Here is a 9,410-nt window from a genome sequence, read left to right as displayed (position 1 = left end):
CTTGGCTCCCCCACTATAAATAACCCCTCCCTGCAGCCGGCTGTGGCAAGAGTGAGCAGCGATCCAGTGCATCAAGGAGCAAAAGCCATGGGGCAGCTCCCCACACTGGCAATGCTCAGCCCTTCACCAAAATTCTGGGGTAGACAGCAGACACTCTAGGCTCAGGGAGTTTTCTCATGTGAAGGGAGGCAACCTTTATGTGGAGAACACGGTTGTCTTCTCCCTTCCACCAAATACACACCCCCAGGCCTCTTCCAAAGCCCTCCAGAAAGACGTTCTCCATCAACCATCAATCAGAGCATCACAGCCTCTTTCTCCAGAGGACGTCCCCTGCAGCAGTGGATACCCACATCTTCCTTTCAGATCTTCATCAAGGAACAGCAACATGTAATTACCGCAGCCTTTATCTCCCTGCAGCCACCTGGCCTGTTGTCTTTAGGGGCTGTTATGGAGGAAGCACACAGCTTTACCAGTTTGAAATAAAGGTGAGGCTTGCGTGTTCAGAGCTTTTGAGCTCTACAGAGCACTGGTCTGTGTTTCATGCACCAAAGCATTGGTCTTACCAGTTCTGGTGCCCCATCTCCTGGCTCAGGCCATGGCCTGACATGTTACAGCACCTGAGAGCTGCAGATAACCCAATAAAGCAGCAAGAGATGGACCCTTCTTGTGAGCTCTCTAGACATATGCAAGCAGGTAGTAGGGGCAGAAGTTGCTTTTTGTTCTCTTTTATGTGTATTTGTGTCTTTACTGGAAAAAGGGATGGAGCCAGCAGCTTTAGGGGACATTGTCAGTCTCTCTGTGTGCTGAAGCAGTTGTGCAGAGCAGCAAGAGGTTCCTCAGTCAAAGCTTGAGTCTCTGGTCATGCTGTGACCAGAAGTAAAATAGAGAAGGACCAAGGGAAGAAAACTGTCCAGTCATTAAACACACTTGATCTAGCTCCAAGCTCACTGGCTACTTACTTATATCTATGTTAGTACAAGCAGTTTGATCCCCATAGCTCTTGACTGCTGCAAGCAGGGGATGGTTAGGGTTTCTTGGGGGTGTTTGAAGAAGCTCAGATATGTGCCTTCATCATGTGAGGCTGCAACACCTGCTACAGACAAGTGGTCGGGCATGAGTGGGGAGTGAGGCATGTTTGCAAAAGAGGAATCTTGGATCAGGAGCAGCGTATGCAAACGTGCAGCGTATGCAAGGTGGCTCAGCAGGGGCATGTATTTGAGCGTGCGAGCTTGCTGGGAAGGGGAAACGTGTCTAGAAAATGTGGGTGACAGGACAACTCTCCTGTAGGCATGTCTGGAGGTGTCCCTCTGAGGAGGCTCACCCTAAGAGAAGATGGGTGTGCATAGATCAGAGTGTGCAGTGCGTACGTGTGGCTGCGGGGAGGGAGCCACGAGCTCTGCGGGCAGCCTGCCCCCTTCGTTTGGGCTTTTGTGCTAATGAGATAAGGAGGCAAAGCGGTACAGGCTGTGCTCATCCGCGGAGTGCTGGGGTCCTGCACTGGGGAAATCTTTTTGCAACATGAGACTCGCTGCAGCTCTTTCCACTGTGGCAGCGCCCGGAGGCAGGGGACCTTTGCAGGGTGCCAGTGCCTACGGTGGCATTTTCAAGTGCCAGCTACGTGGGGGCAGGACCTCGCTCCTGCCCTTGCTGCTTTCCAGTGGGGCAGGAAAGTCTGACCAGTGCCTAGGTGTGCGTGCATTCTCATACCTACATTTGAACCTCATCAGGCAGCAAAATAGAGAGCGTGCCAGAGGCACAGCAGCTTGGCTGGTTGCCCCCTCCTCATTACAGTATCAAGCATTTATATATCCCCTTACAGTATTTTCTGATTCCATAATGCTAGTGGGATTTGAATGCAGATAATGTTTCTAATCTTGACAATCCTTTTGGCTCGGAACCGTGGGAGGGAGGTGGCTGTAATGTAAGACCACAGCTCCTCCTCCACCACCACCTCCCCCTCCTCCTCCTTCTCCTTTTCCTTCTCCTCCTTTTAAATCCATGTTGCTTGAAGTCTTGTCCAGCCAGAGCCCCTGCCTTTGTGTCAGTCTCTACAGCGAGTAACGTAGCTTCAACAGCTGCATGGGGAGGTGGAAGGGAAAAACTGCCCCAGAAGAGCTGGACCTAACTGGTTATACAGTCCCCAAGGTACAGCAGGAGTTTTGGGGCAAGCACACCTGGCTTAGAGCATCAGCAAGGATGACAGGGGCTTGTAAGCTCATATTCCACACATTTTGCAGAGTTTCTCTTGTGCATGAAGCCTGTGCAATGCACACTTTCTAGCCATGGGATCACAAGCTGTGTCCTGTGCATCCTCAGGAATAGGAGATATGAGTTTGGGAACACTCCTCCTTTCTCCTGCTTCCCTCAGGTAACAGCCAGCTTTCATTTGGGTAAGCATAAGGGACGGCACAGCTTTTTGGGATCTGTGAGAGGTGCCAGCCCTACGTGATGCCTGAGGACCACCAAGTAAGCAAGCAGCACCTAGTCTTGGCTGGTGTCAGCAAGGACTGTCAGTCTGAATGATGGGGTTGGAAAGAAACAATTCCCCGCTTTAACATCTCAGCTTCATACCTACCACACCTATCTGAACTTAGGTGTATGGTGATGGGAAGCTTTCAGGAGATTTAATTAGACTCACAGGGTCCTTCTGAAATTTTTGGCTACAGAGCAGCAGAAGTGCCACCACATTGTGGAATGACATTATGTCTTTCTGGCATGGATTTTCATTCTATCTTTAAAAGCACGTCTGGTGCTCCCACAAGAAGCAAGGCTAACCTTCCCCAGCAGCCCAGGCACACAGATGTCTGGGTATCTATGAGAGCTGTTGGGAGTAAGCTTCTCCTAAGCACTGGGAGATTTCTGTTTCCCAAGCTGGCAGTGGTGGAAGACCTAAATTTCAGCAATGCAAGGAGGAGAGGAACAGGAGATGATGAAGGAAGGTCCCTCAAGCAATGCATCCTCCTTTCCACTTTCTGCTCTTTCTCCCCTGTTCTCTTTAAGGCTGCAGTTTATGTTGATATGAAGGACCTGGTTGATGTGAAGATGCTGGTGCTGAGGCTGCTGATGACTTTATATCTCAAAACAGTAATACTTCTGTTCTCAGAAACAGGAGGAGATGGCAAGAATCTAGGGTATGTCCCCAGTGGCTTGAACGCCTTATGCAGGACTCACAGCTTCATGTTATGGTTGGCTTCCCAGTTGTGCAAGCCAGTGGGCACTCTGAAAGAAAGCAGAGGGATTTCCCTCCTTCCTAATGCTGTGTTGTTCCCTGCAGCATCACCCTGCATCCCTCAGCAGCAAAATTTCAGGTCCCTGCAAAGTTCAGGCTGGTGAATGACAGGTCCCGGAGCATCGTGGTGGTCAAAGAGAAGGGGCAGAAGACTCCTGAGAAATTGCTGCTGCAGGAGATGGCAGCAGGGCTGGGAGAGAGCGAGCGTGTGCCACCTTCCTGCCCTTTTCCACCACCAGGGCAGCCTGTGGAGGCTGTTTGTTGCCAAACCATCCCTCTCAGGGGGTCGCTGCTTCTCCGACTAAAAGGCAAGTCCCCAAATATGGATCACCCAAAGGTCACTCCTGCGGAGGCCCTGCACGGGAGGTGGCCTTCGCAGGTAGCGCTCCAAGAACGCTGCCCCAGGCCTTTAATTGCCACGCGGCCACTCAGCCCGGCCAGGCATATGATGTGCTCTTTGGCCGCCTCCCTGAAGGTTTCACATAGCGAGGGCTGTATTTTTATCCGCACCCGGGCATCCCTAATTTTAGCCGGCTGTAGGCCGCAGCGCAGCCCCCCGAGATACCCGGGGACGATGCCGGCGGCACCAAGCGCCCACAGGGCAGGGGCCACCTGCCTCTGCTGCCAGCCAGCGCTGCTGGCTCCGCTTCACAGGTGCTTTGCCGACTCGGCCGGGCAGCTTTGCACGCCGAGGACAGCCCTGAGTGTGCGGGCGTGCATGTGCTGACCCCGGCTCTCCTGCTGGTGGGCCTGGATCAGCACTCCGGGGCCACCCCACCAAGCCCCCTGTGGCAAAACAGAGACAGGAGGGGCAATTTGGGGGCTGTCTGCCACTAAAGTGAGGCGGTGACTGCCTTGTTGTCAGAGAGGCTGCTCTGAAAGTGAGGGCTGGGTTCCTCAGGCATAGGCAGGGCACCAAACAGCTCCTTCCAGCGGGTGCTGCAGGAGGGAAGCGAGCTCAATGCGCAGCCCCTTCCCCTCCCTGGGACGTTGCCTGGTGTCAGGGATCTGCTAGCTGGCTGCTGCCAGGGCAGGACCGAGTTCCCAGAAAGAGGAGGTATCATGTACTGCAGCTGGCCCGTGCCAGCAAGCGCGCAGGAATGAGCCCCATCAGCAGAGCCCGCGCTGCCTGTCCCAGGGCGCCGCGACAGGGGGGGACAGCCTCGGATCTGCAGTGCTGCTGCTCGCTCCATTTCCTCGGGCAAGGTTTTCTATCTAGGTAAATCCCAGAGTGCGAAGGAAATAAAGAAAGGAGGACTTGGACCTGGCTAAGTCAGTTCTTTCCTAGGCCACCACCGATTTCACCACCTGTTCCTAAGGACAGAGACCTCAACAGGACACCCGTAGTCACCAGACCTTGGACCAGCTTACCCAATCTCTGTCATAAACTGGTCAATGTCCTCTTAAAACTCACAGGGCTGTTATCCCCTTGGCTCCTTCCCCTAGTGATTAGGAGCTTCCTAGTTTCCAGACGTGGTTTATTCATAGCCCATTTGTCCTCGGGCTTTGTGCTGAAATAGCTCTCCTCCCTCTTGGGACATTAAAGAAAATTATCCTATCTCCTTTCCATTCTCCCCACCAGTGAACCTCAGGCATGAATGAAGGGCAGTTGCAGGCTCTGATTAGCTTGGTTTTAGATGAAGGGCACTGGCAGACCGAGCTGTGGAGAGAGGCCAGTGTGAGCCAGAGCAGCGTGGATCAGGGCACCCGCTTTGCCTTGCAGGGCAGCAGCTGCCCCAGCCACAGGTGGGCTCCTGAGAAATGTCAAGGTCTGGGGCAGACAACGTGAAATGATGACAATAAACACCACACACCCACTGTGTGGGTGAATGTGAGCTCAGGCTAGGCCTTTTGAGGCCCCCACTTACAACACACAAGGATAGGACAAAGGTGCCTTATTATATAGGAGTGGGATCCTGCCTCTTGGGAATCAGGAACACACTGGAAACCCCCACAGGCACTTTTTTTGGGGGAACTTGACTGATGTGGCAGGATGGCTGAGACCTAGGATGATGGGTTTTTCAAAGTTTTTCCTTATCTCTTGGACACTGGCGTTTCTGAATGGAGGGGTGACCTGGAAGGAGTCTCCAAATGGCTTAAGGACTTGCATGGCAGACTTGGTTTTGCGTTGTGACAGCAGGTGAGCCCAAGCTCACAGGGGTCTGCCATGCCTCCAGGTGGTATTTGTATAGCTTTGATCACTGTGGCTATGAATAGTGACTTCCAAAGAGTGGCATGGCCACTTATGAGGTCTTATGCTAGAAGCTGCCCGTACAGCCAGTACAAACTCACTGATGAGAACTGATGGAGGGCCTTTTAGGAAAGAAACGAGGCAATAACAGGTAAAGTAGTGTTCAAAATTGTTTCTACCACTGTTTTACAGAAAGACCAGGTCACCTGCTTGCCCCTGGCTGTCAATGTGCCCATCTACGAAATGGGGAGCTCTCTGTAACTCGCTTTTGTGACTGGCGTGTCAGTGAGTGAAATCCTCCTAGTGCTGCTGCTAAAAATCAGCTCCCTTTCTCGGCTGATGAACCGAGACCTACTTATATAGTCTCAAAGGGCAAAGTAATCAGTGAACACTTTTTCCTTTTCTCTCTCTTCCTCCCTTATTTTTTGCATTAGATTATCTGCAGTGGAAACCAGTGCTTTAGTAGCTATGGAAACCAAAGCACCTCTTTTATTACAGGTATGTACAAGGTTCTCGTGCTGTAGGCTCCTGCATGTACTTCTCCACCCAGGTGTGCCTCGTTCCTCACCCTGAGGACTTGCTCTGTAGGGACGCGGGCACTCTGTGGCACTCAATGAGCATGTCCTGTGTAAAGTGTCTGTCCAGCCCAGAAAACTGTAGTTAGGCATTGATTGTCTCATGAACATAAGCATTTTCAGAGAAATTGAATTTAAGTGAATTAGACCTCATACCTACTCTAACCCTGGTCTTTTATTGAATTCAAAATCTATCTGTCCCTCTCACAACGCAAGTAGCTACTGACTCTTTTTGGGCACTGGGAGAGGGATGCAATGCAACCTCATGGACTCATATCACCAGGTTCACAGGAGGATATTTTTTTGTGTTACAGAATTGGCCAAATACATTATGGGGTTTCACTTTGTTCTACCATTGATCGCCAGAGGTCAGGCAGCTGCTAGAGATGATCTGGATGGGGAAACACCACATCCCTCTTGTCCTACCTCTGAGTAGATTGATTTGTGCTAGGGCAATTCCCCATGGCATTTCATCCCAGGGACACTTGAAGGGCCTAAATTCAACTGAGGGGCCTAAATGTGTATATGCACACACGACAGGTGAGGAATGAGCCAGAGGAGCAAGGACTGAGCAAGTTTCAGTGGAGGAGAGTGTAATGAGGATGGCATCCTGCATTGCATGCAGCCTGCTATGCCCTAAGACGACCTCAGTTATTGGAGAGAGCTTCTCATGTGCAAAAGGAAAGCCCCTAACTGTGGTGTTCATTATTCTCGTTACATGACTCCTAGAGGCTGAGGCTGGCCCACTGGAAAGTAAAGCTATGCTAATATATAGGGAGGGTTCAGAAATGAAAGGGAGAGGGGAGAAGGTCTGAGAAGTGGTGGTATGGGGCAGGAGGAATTATGGTAGGAGAGCTACAGAGAAGAATAATAGCAGAACGGGTATTTCTAAGCTTCACTCCTTTGTTCTTGTCTTCTTTTGCCATCTATTAAAACTGAGAGGTTTTAGGACAATTAGTATTTTTGTTTGTTTCTTAATTGTCTGTTATATCTTAATTATGAAACTCTGTGTCTGGCTGTGTGTCATCTGCTTCTTCACTGTGCTGACCTCACAGGCATGCAGGACTCTTAGAAACATTGCCACAGAGTAGGAACAGCTACTGCTAGCTTCAGGACTGCCTGGTCCAACCTCTGGCATTGTCCTGAGTGGGACAGGGAGTGGGGCAGGAGAAAGGAAGGCAAAGGAGGATAAGAGCCCCTTACCTTGAGCTGTGAAACAGCCATGCTCATGCATCTCTGCCCTAGATTGCTGGTGTATTACAATCCCTTCCCAACATTTTTTTCTACCCTGGCTACTCAGCAGTAGGCAGCTGCATCTCCGGCCATTGCTTTGACTGTTTTCCTGATGGACTAACCCAACAGCCCCAGCCTTCCCACCTGGGCCTGAGGGGCTGGCACTGCCATCTGTGGAGCTGCTGCCATTTGCAAAGGATGGTCCAAAAAAGCTACTGGTGGTGCTCCCACAGGGACTTGGTTATCCCCAGGCCCTGTCCTCACAAGCCAACACTCAGCAGGAGCTTCCAGACCAGCTGATGGTCTTCATCTTCACTGCCTTTCCAAACTGGAAAGGCATCCTGGGCTGTGCAGGAATCCAGTGATGGATCCCAGTATGACTGGGTGCAGGGAGCTGAAGATGTCGTGTGCTGTCCTGCTCTAACATCAGTGTAACGATGACATCCCTTTTTCTGGGGATATCTGATGTGCACCCAGACCTTTTGACAGTGTCAGTCAGTCCTGCACACTGGGCTTTTGTCATGGGAAGGAAATGTTTCCTACTGTATCACTTTCTCCTCATCCTGCTGTTCGTAGATAAGGTGTGATTGAGTCCTTAAGCATGTGCTTAACTCATGTGCTGTCAGGTTTTCAGCCAGTTTCCCTAAGGAAATGAGACCCTTGTGATTCTCTTCTCTCTGCCTTCCTGGTTTGCCTTCCTGAATGATTTTTCAAGCTCTTGGCTCTTTTTAGCCAAAATTTTCCAGAGGTGGGGATCTCTGACGTAGTTAAATAATTGCAAGCTTCATGAAGAGCGGGGACTTGGAAGGGAAGAGACTGCAGGGCCCTGAAATAAGGAAAGGCTGCCATGTGAGCTCAAGTCCTGTTAGCTACCAGAGGACCCCGGGGGTCCTCATGCATGCAAGAAGCCCCCATCAGGCCTTGTTGCTGACCACGAGCCACATGTTTTAATGAAACCATGCTCATGGTCAAGGGTCAATTTGTTCCTGGATTGGAGGGGTGTTGTCTATGCCCATCCCTTCCTGGGTGCCTTTTTTTTCATGTGCTGAAGCCGAAACCAGTGGCTTGGTCTAGAGTGAAGGAACTGGCAGGCACTGCTGGGAATCCTGCTTGCTTTGACAACGTGCCATGTCGCCTACTATCCGGGCACATCTGAGAGTTTCTCCTAGCAAATGTGGAGGGACCTGGGCACTGGGTCTCTCCTGGTTTTTTTGGCATTAAGATATATATTTTTTAAGGCCTTTGGTCTTTGGAATTATACTTTTCTTATAAGGTGCATGTGGGAGAAACAGAGAGGTTGTACAATTTTGGAGTTTTCAGGACTTAACGTCCATGAAGTCCATTCTCTCCTGTGTATACACATACCTGTGTGCATCAGGCAATAGGAACTAACAACTCTTAAACACCTAACTCAGATCTTTGCCCAGCTCCACACCTGGCTGTGTGTTGGATGAAGGGTCCCTGTTATTCCTAATGATGGAGATCAGTGACATTTTATGGCAGGGAAGCTAAGGACATAGAGTTTTCCAGGCTGTAGAAGCAGCACATCTTGCTGTCAGTCAGACATTAAAGCCTTATACAATAAAGTGAAAACACATGAGATGCTCCAGAAAGGCATCCTACCGCAGGCAGGGGAGATGGAGAGTGATCCCCACTGCACAAAACTTATGGTTTGAGGTGAGGGAGTTTAGGTTTGAATGCTCTCAGAGAAGGAACAGGTTAAAACCCAGCTTGCTGCCATGGCTGAGTTAATACAGTAACTGGGAGCACCAACACCTCGCTGGGCTGTGTCCTATGCTGGATTTTCTCTGCATAGCAGGCTATGAGATTGCTGCAGCTGTTCCCTGTCCAGGGGAAACTGAAACTTTGAGACATGCACTGAATCAGCACCGCAAGTGCTGGGGAAGTTTTGAGGTCAGAGCCACAAGTGCAGGGTGTTCTGTGCCACAGTTAGCTCGTAGCTGAGCATTAGTGGACAGCAGCACTACAATTACACAAAGTCTGCTGCGGATCGAATCCTCTATCTCTTGCCCAAGGTCACATAAGAAGCCCACGGCAGAGAGGCGATTGGAAACCAAATCACCAGAGTCCTAAGTCAATGTATTCGCTGCTGAATCAAACCCAGCAAAATAAAGGCTTTAACCTATGTTGTGTTGTGGCCATTGCACCCTTGATATGGTGG

At 50.6% G+C, this 9,410-nt stretch overlaps 1 protein-coding gene across 1 annotated transcript in view; it reads right to left on the bottom strand.

The window, feature by feature from the left end:
- The window catches only part of CASQ2 (calsequestrin 2), a 29,154-nt gene that overhangs the window by 18,028 nt on the left and 1,716 nt on the right, over positions 1-9,410 (bottom strand). The window lies entirely within an intron of this gene.

Source organism: Anas platyrhynchos, chromosome 1, assembly GCF_047663525.1.
Source record: "Anas platyrhynchos isolate ZD024472 breed Pekin duck chromosome 1, IASCAAS_PekinDuck_T2T, whole genome shotgun sequence".
Taxonomy (NCBI): domain Eukaryota; kingdom Metazoa; phylum Chordata; class Aves; order Anseriformes; family Anatidae; genus Anas; species Anas platyrhynchos.
This window is presented reverse-complemented; position numbering and strand designations above follow the sequence as displayed.